Source organism: Megascapheus bottae, chromosome X (assembly GCF_031878675.1).
Source record: "Megascapheus bottae isolate mThoBot1 chromosome X, mThoBot2.hap1, whole genome shotgun sequence".
Taxonomy (NCBI): domain Eukaryota; kingdom Metazoa; phylum Chordata; class Mammalia; order Rodentia; family Geomyidae; genus Megascapheus; species Megascapheus bottae.
The window spans coordinates 71566790-71580001 of record NC_143547.1 but is presented as its reverse complement, the minus strand read 5'-3'; the positions used below and the strand labels follow the sequence as shown (position 1 = coordinate 71580001).

The 13212-nt window shown below is 42.4% G+C and overlaps 1 non-coding gene and 1 pseudogene across 1 annotated transcript; both read right to left on the bottom strand.

Moving 5' to 3' along the window:
• Positions 1–6715: 6715 nt before the first annotated feature.
• LOC150041312 (large ribosomal subunit protein eL32 pseudogene) lies at positions 6716–7106 on the bottom strand (annotated as a pseudogene).
• Positions 7107–7184: 78 nt separating this feature from the next.
• Positions 7185–7324, bottom strand: LOC150041311 (small nucleolar RNA SNORA7). The gene has a single exon (XR_016533945.1). It is a non-coding gene; the product is annotated as a small nucleolar RNA SNORA7 (small nucleolar RNA).
• Positions 7325–13212: the final 5888 nt, after the last annotated feature.

Genomic DNA, 13212 nt, shown 5'->3' with positions numbered 1-13212 from the left:
TATAAAAGCTTAGGGACTGTACCCAGGCCCTGAGTTCAATCCTAAGGTCCAGCACATGCATACACATACATACATGCACACACACACACACACACACCATTCACATGCACACACATACACACACGCACACACCAAAACAACACTTTGCTATGAAACCATCACCACCTATCTCCAGAACTTTTGTCATTACCCCAAACTGGATACCCAAAACCAGCAACCTGTCCTCACCCCCAGTTCTGGTTCCATGGGAGTATTGAATTTTGGTGAACTGGGAAGGCTTTTCAGAAGGAAGATGATCCCACTTTTTTGGCTGAGCTAAGCATATTTACATGTGAAAATATCCCCTAAGCAGCTGTAAAAGGGAACTGAAGAAGAGAGTTGGTATGGAGATATGCACATGTCTGAAAGTCACAGGATGATGTCACTAGACCTAAGTCCCAGACATGTGGTGGCAGAGGAAGAGAAGCAGAGACCAAAAGTCAAGGAGGGTGTGGGAAGGAATGGCTTGTCCTGAGAGACTTGTTATGGAGGCAGAGGTAGAGAGAAAGTGGGGAAAGATGAGACTCCAGGAAGAGAGAAAAGAAGAAAGAAAAGGGGGAGAAGAAATGAAAAATCAGGGTGCTGGTGGCTCATATCTGTAGTAATCCTACATTGTTAAAAAAATGTACTTATTACGTAACTTATGAAATGGTAACCAATCTCTACAACACCACAATAACAATAACTATTATTATTATTATTATTGTATTTTTTAAAAGGAGGAAACACTAGAAGTGTAGCAGCTGTGGCTCAAGTGTAAGGTGTTAGCTTTGAGCATAAAAGCTCAGAGAGGAACCAGGAGTGTGGCCTAGTGCTAGAGTGCTTGCCTAGGTGGCATGAAGCCCTGGGTTCAGTTCCTCAGTATCAAATACACAGAAAAAGCCAAAAGTGGTGCTGTAGCTCAAGTGGTAGGGCATTAGCCCTGAGAAACTTCAAGCACAGTGCTCAGGCCCTGAGTTCAAGCCCTAGGACTAGTACAGAAAGAAAGAAAGAAAGAAAGAAAGAAAGAAAGAAAGAAAGAAAGAAAGAAAGAAAGAAAGCAAAGAGAAGAAAAGAACTCGAGGCCTTGGCAGTTTCATGACTTCAAAATTCAAATACTCAACTACGTCCATCCTTCACAATATTCGGACATTAACCAAACTCAAAGTCCTGATTCCCAGCTCCCTATTGGATGTCACTTTACCTTGTGGCACCGTTCTTACACAGCTGCTCAAACCAGAAATCTGGGGTCCTCCCTCCTCTCTGTTCTTATAGCCAGGCTTACCCATTCTGGCTTACTCAACTTAGACCTCACAGCCTGGGTTCCTGATCATTGCCATGACCTGCTAAGTCATTCTCTCTCACGAAGATCATGACTCCCATGTGGGTCTTTCCCTGCTTTCCCTACTGGACACTGTCTAATCCTGCACCACAGCCAGAGTGACCTTAATGCAAAATCTGATCATGCTGTTCCCTTGATATAAGCTTATCAATGGCTTATCAGTGTGCTTATGCTAAAGTCCAAACTCCTTCTCAAGGGCCACAAATGCTTCTGAGATCTGGCCCCAGTCAATTCTCTAGCCTTTCTGCAAATCACTAACCCCACCCCCAGCTCCGACCAAACTCCAGTCCACTCAGCACCCTTGTTCCTCACAGTGCATGGGCTTCCTAGCCAGTAACTTCTAGCACAATCGGCCCTGCTCTTTTCCAGGCTGTTTATTTTTATTTCTCTCCCTCACTCTCCCTGCCCTTAGAGATCTTTGCACACCACTCCCTCCAAAGAAATGTCTCCTTTATAATTTTTTTCATTTTACTTATGTCAGATCGTAATTATTCGTGTGTGTGTGTGTGTGTGTGTGTGTGTGTGTGTGTGTGTGTGTGTGTATGTGTGTGTGTGTGTGTGTCTGGTCCTGGGGCTCCATCTGTAGGCCTGGGTGCTGGTCCTGAGATCCTTTTGGCTATCACTCTACCACTTCAGCCATAGCTCCACATCTGGTTTTTACTGTGTTTAATTAGAGATAAGTGCCATTTCCAACATAGTGTCAGGGTCTGTCTTACACAGGATGGCTTTGCTACATGATTCTCAGTTCTTGGCCTCCTGAGCAGTATGGATTATAGGTGTGAGTCACCAATACCCAGCCAGTTGGGTGTTTTAATTGGTTGATTTGTGCCTGTTTGCTCTGGAAGGTCAGAACCACTCATACTCACAGCTTAACACAGTTACCTATTAGTAAATAAATGTCTTAGAGATAGATATGTTAGCTGGTAGTGGGGAGTTGACATGATTTGGGTGGTCTCAAAGCCTTTCAAATCATGCAAGCAAACTGACCTGTTCATCATATCGGTCATGAATGCAATGTACTACTTTTTCTGTCAGTGGTTTTTGTTTTGTGAGACAGGGTCTTGCTATGTCTACTAGATCGGCCTCCAAATGGCACTTTTGTTTCAGCCTCCTGAGTGCTGGATTTACAGACATGTGCCACAATGCACAGCATCGTACCTTTTGGCATTTTTATTGGCAAACATTAGTTTTTACAAGAGGCAATTTGTTTTGGCATTCCATACATGCATGCAATGTACCCTGAATCAAAACCACCTCCTCCATCTCTCTCCCTCACCTCCTCTCTTCAAACAACGTCAACAGGTTTTATTGCACAATTTCTGTACAGGCTTCTAAAGTTTTATGACCATATTCATCCTCTCCATTAGCCTTCCTTCTTCCTGATGCTGGCAACATTTTTTTTTGCTGGTCCTGGGGCTTGAACTCTGGGCCTGGGCACTCTACCAAAGCCTCTCTGTGCTCAAGGCTAGCACTCTACTACTTGAGCCACAGTACCACTTCTGGCTTTTTCTATGTATGTGGTACCAAGGAATCAAAACCAGAGCTTCATGCATATTAGGCAGGCACTCTACCGCAAGGCCAAACTCTTGGTCCTGGTAATATTTCTTAATTTAAATTTTATTGTAAAAGTAATGAACACAGGGGTTACAGTTACATAAGTCAGGTAATGATGAGTACATTTCTTTTTGAAGTATCACCCCCCTTCATTTTCTCCCACTGTTTTCCCTCGTGAACCCCCACAAGTTATAAAGTTCATTTCCAACATGGTGTCTAGTATCACGGCTGAATTGGTTCACCCTTTGGTTCACCAATTCTGAGATTCCCCTTCCCTTCCAAAAATCAGATAAACTTACATACAAGACAAAGGGTACAGAAGTGAAAAACAGAGACAACAGGGAAGAAATCTAAGGGGAAAAAAGAAAAATGGAAACTAGTACATTTTTTTTTAATTTCTGGAGGGTTATGAGGCTTGAACTTGGCCTGGGTGATGTCCCTGAGCTCCTCAGCTCAAAACTACTGCCCTACACTTAAGCCAAGCCCCACTTCCCATTTTCTAGAGGTTAATTGGAGATAAGAGTCTCAAGTCCCCCCCATTTTTTGTGGGTCATGGGGCTTGAACTTGGCCTGGGCGCTGTCCCTTTGTTCTTCAGCTCAAGGCTACCATCCTACCCTGAGCCAAGCCCCATTTCACATTTTCTAGGGATTAATTAGACATAAGAGCCTCAAGTCCTTTTGTGCCCAGGCTGGCGTTGAACCTAGATCCTCAGATCTCAGCCTCATGAATAGTTAGGATTACATGCATGAGACATCGTGCCCAACAAGTACAATTTAAAAAAAAAAAACAAACAAACTTTTATTGCCGAGTGCCAGTGTCTTATGCCTATAATCCTGGCAACTCAGGAGGATGACATCTGAGGATTGCAGTTAAAAGCCAGCCTAGACAAAAACGTCCATGAGACTCATATCTCCAGTAAACTAACCAGAAAAAGCCACAAGTGGTGCTGTGGCTAAAGTGGTAGAGCAGTAGCTCTGAGCTCAAAGAGACTCAAAGATAGCTTTCAGGCCCTGAGTTCCAGCTCCCAAACTGGCAATGAATGAATGAATGAATGAATGAATGAATGAGAAAGGAAGAAAAAAAGAAAGAAAGAAAAAAAGAAAGGAAGAAAACTTGTTGGAGTTCATTTTGATAAGCATTATTTTGTATGGTCATATGCACATAGCTATTGAGGCATTGCAATTCTTCCTTTGTTCTCACTGAGGAAATGCTTAGTGTTCTTTATCATATCCAAGTATAAATATTTATCTTTTACTGTTCATTGGATTAACTTGTAGATTTATAGACATATTCTAGTTATTGCAAATGAGGGAAACCATGCAGTCAATGCTTCATTTGGTCTGGCTTACTTGGCTTAATGTAATTTTTTCGAAGATTTTCCATTTCGTTATGAATGAGGCAATGTCATTCTTTCTGATGGAAGCATAGAGTTCTATTGTGTGTATATTTGGAACATTTTCTTGATCCCTTCATCCACTGAGGGGCATCAGGTTGATTCTATATTTTAGCTATAGTAAATAATGCTGCAATGAACATGGTTGTGCTGGTGGCTTTAGTATAAGCTGGTTTGTAGTCATTTGGGAAAATGTTGAGGAGTAGGATTATTTGGAAAACTAGTCTTTTGAGAACTCTCCATATTGCTTTCTAGAGTAACAAGTTTATATTCCCACCAAAAGTGAACTAGCATTCCTTTCTGGCCACATGCCTGGTTGGCAAGAAGTTTTAATCCAGACTGGTTTAACTGTCCATGTCTTGGCACTAGGCTCTACACTGGGATTATGTGATAAATTGAGGGACAGAACTTAGAATTAAAGGAAGAAATGCCTAAAACCCACTGATATTTCTGAGACTGTGGTCTAGGGAAATCTCTACTGTTATCCCTGAAGATAGTCTAAATGCTACCATGTGTTAAAACTGTTTTAAGAATGAAGATGGGATAAAGAAGAGTGATAGAGCCGGGAGTTTGGCCTAGTGGGAGAGTGCTTGCCTAGCATGCACGAAGACCCGGGTTCGATTCCTTGGTACCACATACTTAGAAAAAGCCAGAAGTTGTGCTGCAGATCAAGTGGTAGAGCTCTAGCCTTGAGAAAAATCCAAGGACAGTCCTCAGGTCCTGAGCTTAAGCCCAGGACTGGCAAAAAAAAAAAAGAAGAGTGATAGAGGGGATGAGGTTGATGGGGGCACATTGTGCATATGCATAGAATGTCAAATGAACCCTTCCTTGTACAACTCATGTATGCTAATAAACAATAAAAGTCCAGACAAAAAGAATCTCTAACTTTCCTCCATAGGCATAGCACTATTATCTGGTGCTATTCATCACGCCAGTCTCATTTTATGGTGAGGTTATAGTGTTAATTATAATTAGCTCTGGCTTTAATAACATAAAAAATAGTAGCTGCGTTTAAATGATTATTTATACCTCTCTCATAAAAGAAGCGTGAAGGTAGCCAGCATAGTGTTACATAGTGATCAGATGCAATTTTACTCCATATTGCTGCTACCATATTTAGCCAAATGCCTCATTGTTCAAACTGGCTGCGTAATCTCCAGTCCCTGTATCCAGAATTTAAACAGGAAAAAGGAGAAAGAGGAAGGAGGAAAGTTCCTTGGTTTTGAGAAAGCTTTCTAGAAATAGTACTCAGCATGTTTGTTTATACCTCATTGGCCAAATCAAATGAAAAGAAAGGCTTTCTTAATTTAACTGAGTACATCTTTGCTGTCAAACAAATTCAAATTTCTGTTATTGAAGGAGAAAAGAACAGACAGTGGAGAAAGTGAACAACAGATGTTTTATGGGCTTATTTATATTGAGAGATGGGACAGGATATATGAGGATGGTTATAAAAACAGAACTTCAAGCCAGGTGTGGTGGTTCACACCTATAATCCTAAGGTCCATGAGATTCTTATCTCCAGTTAACCACCAGAAAACCAGAAGTGGTGCTGGGGCTCAAGGGGTAGGGAGGTAGCCATGAACTGAAGAGCTCAGGGGCAATGCCCAGTCCCAGAGTTCAAGTCCCATGAATGATCAAAAAATTAGCTTCATAAAAAGGCCTGTAAACAGGTTTTTTCCTTCCTTCAGTGGCGGCGATGGTGCTGTACTCGTTAGGACCAGTGTGTTCCCTCAGGCCTTCCATACCGGGGCGCTGGCCGGGATAGCCCCCCTGCCCGAAGCCTGGCTTTGCACTCCACAACCTGGGGCCTAAGTCGGCCCCTTTCTCCTGAAAAAGTCCCGGGAGGGCCCGAGGCGGCTTGTAGCCTGTGATCGCTGGTGCTGGCGTGCACTTTGCTTGATGGCAGACGGCCTGGAGGACCAGTGCGGATGCTTCCTTCCCGCTGCAGCGGCCTGGCCCACACCCTGCCTGACAGGTGCGGCTGAGGATGTAGGTCGTTACTTCTGCTTCCTGGGCCCGGAGGAGGCCGACTCGGATTTGGCAGAGGTGGCCAGGAAGGTTTTGGAGACCAAGGAGGCTTCTGAGGAGGCAGGGGAGGAGGAGGAGGAGACTTCAAGCCACAAAGAAAGAAGACGAAGTTTGAGTAGCTCCTTCTCTTCCTGTCTTTCCCTCTTCCATTTGAAAGGACTGGACTCTGAGGTTTTTACTCTGTGACCTGTCTAATGACAGAGCCTTCTGAGGACATTGCAAGACAGTGTGTAGCCTGTGGTCTACTTGGAATCCATAGAGATTACATTTCAAGAGATACCCTGTTGGTTTTGACTGGATATTCATATAAACTTTTTTTTAGAGACCACTTTTGGTGGTTTATTTAAGCACAAATAAAAAGGGGTATGTGAGCCACCTATTCGTTCTCTTCACTGCACAGCCTGGCATTGGGATTGGTAAGTCTGATGGCTAGCTGGGCTGCTCGTTCCACAATAGCTTTTCGGTTCTTGGAGGAAACATTGTGGGCGATCTCAGCACATGAACAGCGCTTCCAGCTCCTTGATGTTGTGGATCAGGAATTTCCGGAAGCTGCTGGGCAGCATGTGCTTTGTTTTCTTGTTGCTCCCATAACCAATGTTGGGCATCAAGATCTGGCCCTTGAACCTCCTCCGGACCCTGTTGTCAATATATCTGGGCTTCCGCCAGTTTCACTTAATCTTGACATATCGGTCTGATTGGTGGTGGATGAACTTCTGGGTCCTCTTTTTCACGATCTTGGATTTCACCAGAAGTCTGAGGGCAGCCATCATGCCTTTAGGAGAGGTGCAGATGCAGGTGAGCAGAGTACGAGAAGGGAGACTTCTGGCCTCCAGCAGGAGCAAAAGCTATGTCACAGAGTACCTTCCAGTCACCAGCTATTGAGACAGCTGAGAATGGAATGGGTGCCTCTGCAATGCTTGCTTTCCCTCCTATTTCCAAAGCTGGCAGAATACAAGCCACTCTGCAGACACCATCCAAGGAGGTTTCATATAAACTTTTTAAAGATATGAGTGATAGAGCTAACCCTTATCTGTAACTTTTGAATTTATATTGTCTCTTCCCATATACAAAATAGTTGGTGTGGGGGAGGTTGTAAAAGAAAAAATGTTTTATCATGAATAAAAGGCCTGTAAACACCAAATTCCATAAAATGCATATGCCTACTCCACTGGGTATTGCTGGCTGATAGGCATGGCCCACGCCTTAGGAACAGAGAGGGCAAAACAGACTCCTAGGGGGAGAGGTGTCTCTGCTACGGCACAGTGCTCCCCTAGAAAAGGAGACCTCAGGGTGCAACTCAAGAAGTCTATTGCCTGAGAAAAGTCCAGAAACAAGGAACCTGAAATATCCTCATAAATGACTTGATGAAGGGGAAAGGGCTACAATCCTTAAAACAGAGGTAAAAAAAATCTGGGATTTGATACCCTGAGTTCTAGAACAGGTCATTTTTTATTTAGTGGAGATAAGATTATAAGCACAGAACTTTGAAATTACTCTACAACTTCTTCAGCAAAGATGGGCTGTTTGGGATATTTATTCCTGAACATTTTCTTTCTGGAAATATAGCTTTAGGTTTTTGTTGTTGTTGTCTGTTGTTGAAGCAGTCTCACTCTGTAGCCCAGGTTGGCCTTAAACTTGCAACCTTCTCGCCCTAGCTTCCTTAATGTTGTGAACATGGGAGTGCACCACCACACCCTTCAGGAATATAGCTTTTTGTAGGCCTGAAGGAATTCTTGGCAGCAAAGTTATCCAATAATATTCAGGTGCCCAAAGTTAGTACAAGATCAGTTTCAGCAGTCATCATTCATGCTGAAGAGCAGTCATCACTAACCTTAAAGAGAATGCCACAGACATTTGATATCACCAAGGGCCAGATGGTTCCCTGCATTTCTCTTTTCTTTCTCCCTCTATAGACTATCAACATTATCTTAGCAGCTTCTAGCCAGCAGAGGTACAAGGCATGTGTTTTTGTTCTGCAGCTTTTTCCCCTTTCAAAACTGCAAAAAAGGGCTGGGAGTTTGGCCTAGTGGTAGAGTGCTTGCCTACCATGCATAAAGACCTGGGTTTGAGTCCTTAGTACCACATATATAGAAAAAAAGCCCTAAGTGGTGTTGTAGCTCAAATGGTAGAGCTCTAGCCTCAAGAAAGCCCAAGGACAGTGCTCAGGCCCTGAGTTCAAACCCCAGAACTAGCAAAAAAATAAAATAAATGAAAATAAAATTTAAAAATGCAAGAAAATCAGGTACAGTGGCATATGCTTATAATCTAAGCTAATCAGGAGGTAAAGGCAGTAAAATCATGAATCTTGAGGAAAGTCTGGGCAAAGGTAGCAGAAATGTATTCCAAAAAATATCAATAACAGGATTTGGGGCAAAGCCCAAGTGATAAAGTTACTTGGTTTGCAGGCATGAGGCTCTAGATTCAATTCCCAGCTACACACACACACACACACACACACACACACACACACACACACACACAGCATAGCAAAGGGCAATTGAGAGTTTTTATTTTAAAAATTCCCAATTGAACTCTTGCATCTGAGGTTCCCCTTGAAGATCCTACAGATTGATTATCCCTAACTTCCCTCACAATGGCTGGGAAATGGGACAACAGAGCATTGTTCCAAAGCACTGGAGGAACAAGGACTTAAACAGAGCATTTTTCCTGTGTTTGGGAAGGGCCAGCTATGGAAGATCTGGTGCCAGGCCAAGTTATGGAAGTTTGTCACCTGACCTTGCCCTTGCAATGAGCAAGAATTACTCAGGCAGAACACAACTCCAGCCCCTCCCATGAGTGCTGAACATTCTGTTTTTTGCCCTTAGGAAAAAACTGGTAAATAACTACATTCTCTTTCCCCAGCCACACACCCCTTCTTTGCAAAACCAAGGAACTGGGTTGTGTTACATAAGTCTATGTGGTTTTGAAGGGCTGAACACCAAGCTTTCAAATTGTCCCCCACACATGTTGGAGCCTAGCCCCTATTTTCCTGGATAACAAGAAAAGAAGCTGCGGAACTCCAAAGTTTACTAAGTTGTTTTCCACACACTTCTGAACAGTTTAACCCCTGTGACCCTATTGGCCTCTTCTTGAAGGACATTACACTCTCCCGGGAGTACTTCAAACAAGCCTAGACAGGCACCTTCTTGTGGTATGGAAAGAGGAAATTTACCAGAAGTCTCTGCCATTAAATTACCGAGAGTAAATCCCTTCTTTTGTAGATTCAGACATTTAGTCCACCAATACTTCTAGGGAACGTCTTGTAGCCAGGGACTGACACCTGTAATCCTAGCTACTTAGGAGGCTTAGATCAGATCAGAGTTTAAAGTCAATCCTGGTGCATGAAACTTGATGAAATTCTTGTCTCCAGTTAGCCACCAAAAGGCCAGGAGTGGAGCTGTGGCTCAGTATAGAATACCAGCCTTGAGCAAACGAGCTCAGGGACAGCACCTGGGCCCTGAGTATAAGGTCCAGGACCAAAAGAGGTAGATATAGGTAGATAGACGGGAGACAGAGAGAGAGTAAGGAGACGGATAGAGGGAGAGGGAGAGAGGGGGGGGGAAGAGAGAGAGAGAGAGAGAGAGAGAGAGAGAGAGAGAGAGAGAGAGAGAGAGAAAGAGAATGAATTTGTATATCTGGCTCTCTGATAATCATAATGTATGAGGATCCTGATCTTATCAGCTTCCACAGTAGTAGAGGGAAACAGACAAGAGAGAAGCAAAGAAGAGCCACATCAAAAGTCAAGAACATTGAGGTTAAAGGAAAGAACATATGTGTAACAGCCACAGTCCACCTGTCATGTGTCAAGTTCAGCACTAGGCCTTGAGTAGAGAAGATGACTATGAGGTAGAAGCCTCCTATCCTTGCCAAGCTTCTCACTCCGCAAAGGACACAAATTGTGTAAGAACAGAAAAAGCCATAGACACTTCAGATTTCCGGTGTGATTATAAAGAAGTGAGAAGATGCCACATTGTCCTAATGACAAGCACAAAAGTGAAGCAATGGGGCAAAAAGCTAATAACTTTTCATCAGAGAACTGAGGTTGCAAGGGAAACTAATATCCCCAAAGATGGACGGAGGGTTCACGTAGCAATTCACAACTTTCCAGAAACAAACAAAAACCAAACTGACTTCTGCAAGTACAGGCAGGACAGCAAGGCCCAATCTATAGTTGACCAGTTCCTGAAGATGCAATATAGCCAAGGCTGAGAATTCCAAATTTCAGGGGCAACCAGATATGGCAGGGGAACTTCTGTGAGTTTTACCTCCAAGAGCTCAACCAGGTCCTCATAGTAAATATTTTAAAAATCCACTCATGCTTCTACCAGGAGGAGGGAAAAAGAAAACACTTTGAAACAGTCTAGAGTATTCTGTTCTTATTCAAAAGGCCTCAGGAAAAATCATTTTACTATAATGTTACCTGAAAACATTATAATGGAAGCCTAATGACCGAGGGAAAGTATGCAGGAATTCTGTCTCCAAAGCTTCCATATGGGGAAGCCTCTCCAGCTACTACCCCCCCCAAGTGGGAGGGGAGACTGAGAAGCATTGGAGATAGTCACAGAAAACCGTAAAATACTTCCCCCCCCTCCACATCTTGCTGCCACATTATTACTGGCCCTGGCCCAGCAGCTTCATTAGCATGAAGGTTAAAAATGCTATTTTTCTTATTCTTAATTATTATCTACCAGATAAAATAATTGGTTTAACATATTAATCATGTCAGCCACCAGTGGCTCATGCATGTAATTCTACCTACTCAAGAGCCTCAGATCTGAGAACTGAGGTTCAAAGCTAGTTTGGACAGGAAAGCCTGGAGACTCTGATTTCCAATTAAGCAGCAACAGGCACGAAGAGGATCTGTGGCTCGAGTGGTAAATCACTAGACTTGAGAAACAAAAGCTCAAGGACATCTCCTTGTGCGCCTTGGCACTGGAACACAAAACAATAAGACACATTGTGGGACGTGACAATCGTACACCACCCTAACAATCTTACAATGTTTGCTCTCAGACCACCATGGATTTAAGCTAGACTTCAATAGAAGAAGATAGCGCAGAAACCTCTAAATACTTAGACATTAAATATGGTCAAAGAAGAAATGTTGAAAGAAATTTAAAAGATTTCAAACTATGAAAAATGGCAATACAGGTTATCAAAATTGTGAAATCTGGTGAAGTGAATGTTTAGAGGAAAGTATATAGCATCCAGCACACCTAATTAAAAATCAGCAATGTGGTACTCCTCCTTAGGAAACTAGAAGTAGCTAATTAGGTCCAAACTGAGCAAGAAAGAAGAATGAATTAATGAAGTTGAAAGCAAAAAAGTAATTTAAAAAAATCAACAAAACGAAAAGGCTGGTTCTTTGAGGTGATCAATAAGCTCAATAAAATTCCTACTGGAAATAAAGAACAGGGGCTGGATATGTGGCTTAGTGGTTGAGTGCTTGCCTAGCATGTATGAAACCATGGGTTGGATTCCATATAAACAGTACCATATAAACAGAAAAAGCCAGAAGTGTCACTGTGGCTCAAATAGTGGAGTGCTAGCCTTGAGAAAAAAAAAAAGCTCAACCTAAGAGAATGCTTAGATAATCTTGCATAGAGTGACTTTTCAAAAATATCAAATGAATGATCTACAAAGTAAATAATAGAGAAAGTAAACTTTAATAGACTTCTTCTAGACTTCATGGTGTAGATCTGTAATCACAGCAATTGGGAAGCTGAAGCAGAAAAATCTCAAATTGGAGTTCAACCTTGGCTACCTAGTGAAACCTTTTTTCAAACAAAGTTAAAAAAAAACCCTTCAGGTAGGAGGCATAGTTCAACAGTACCACACTTGCCTAGTAAGCACAAGGCCTTGAATTCAATCCTCAGTATGGCAAATAAATAAACCTTTAAAAGCCATATAAAATATGCATATGAAAAATGCTGAATATCATGTTATTAGAGAATTGCAAAATTAAAATTAAACAAACAAGCCCAAGATACCTATTTAAATGACCTAAATTCAGAATACTTGCAGCACACACAAAGCTTGCAAGGATGGAACAACAGGAACTCTCATTCATTGTGGGTGAGAATGGAAAATGTTTCGTAGCCACTTTGGAAGACAGTTTGGCAGTTTCCTAGACAACTAAAACATCCCCTTACCATCACATCCAGCAATAGCACTACTTGGGATTTACCCAAATGATCTGAAAACATGTCAGTACAAAATCCTGCTCATGGATGTTTAAAGTAGCTTTATTCCTAATTTCCAAAGCCTGGAAATAATGAAGATGTCCCTCAGTAGGTAAATGGATAGGCGCATTGTGATACTTCGAGTATTTAAAAAGAAATGTGCTGCCAAGCCATGAAAAGACATGAAGGAGATGCCAAAGCAAATTACTAAGTGAAAGGAGCCAATCTGAAAAAGTTACATAACTAAATCTATAACATTCTGGAAAATGAAAAACTTCAGAGACAGTGAAAAAGGCAGGGTTTGTGGGGAGTTAGAGAGCAGGGAGGGTAAATAGGTAAAGCACTGATGGACTTATAATATGGTGGTGGGGACACATATTGTTATACCTTCATCCAAAGCCACAGAATGTACACACTGAGTGAACCCTAAGGTGAAGTGGCGACTTGACATGCGAATGGTTTAGGATTATCAGCTGTCACCTTGTTTCCTGACAGGAGGTACTGATAGGGAAGGAGCCCGAGCGTGTGTAGAGACAGAAGGCATGTAACAACTCTATAGTTTCTGCTCATCTTTGCTGAGAACCATAAAATTGCTCTACAAAAATTAAGTTCATTAGTTGTTTTCTTTTTTCTTTCTTATTTTTGGTGCAGTTCTGGGGCTTTAACTCAGGGGCTGGGTCCTATCCCTGAG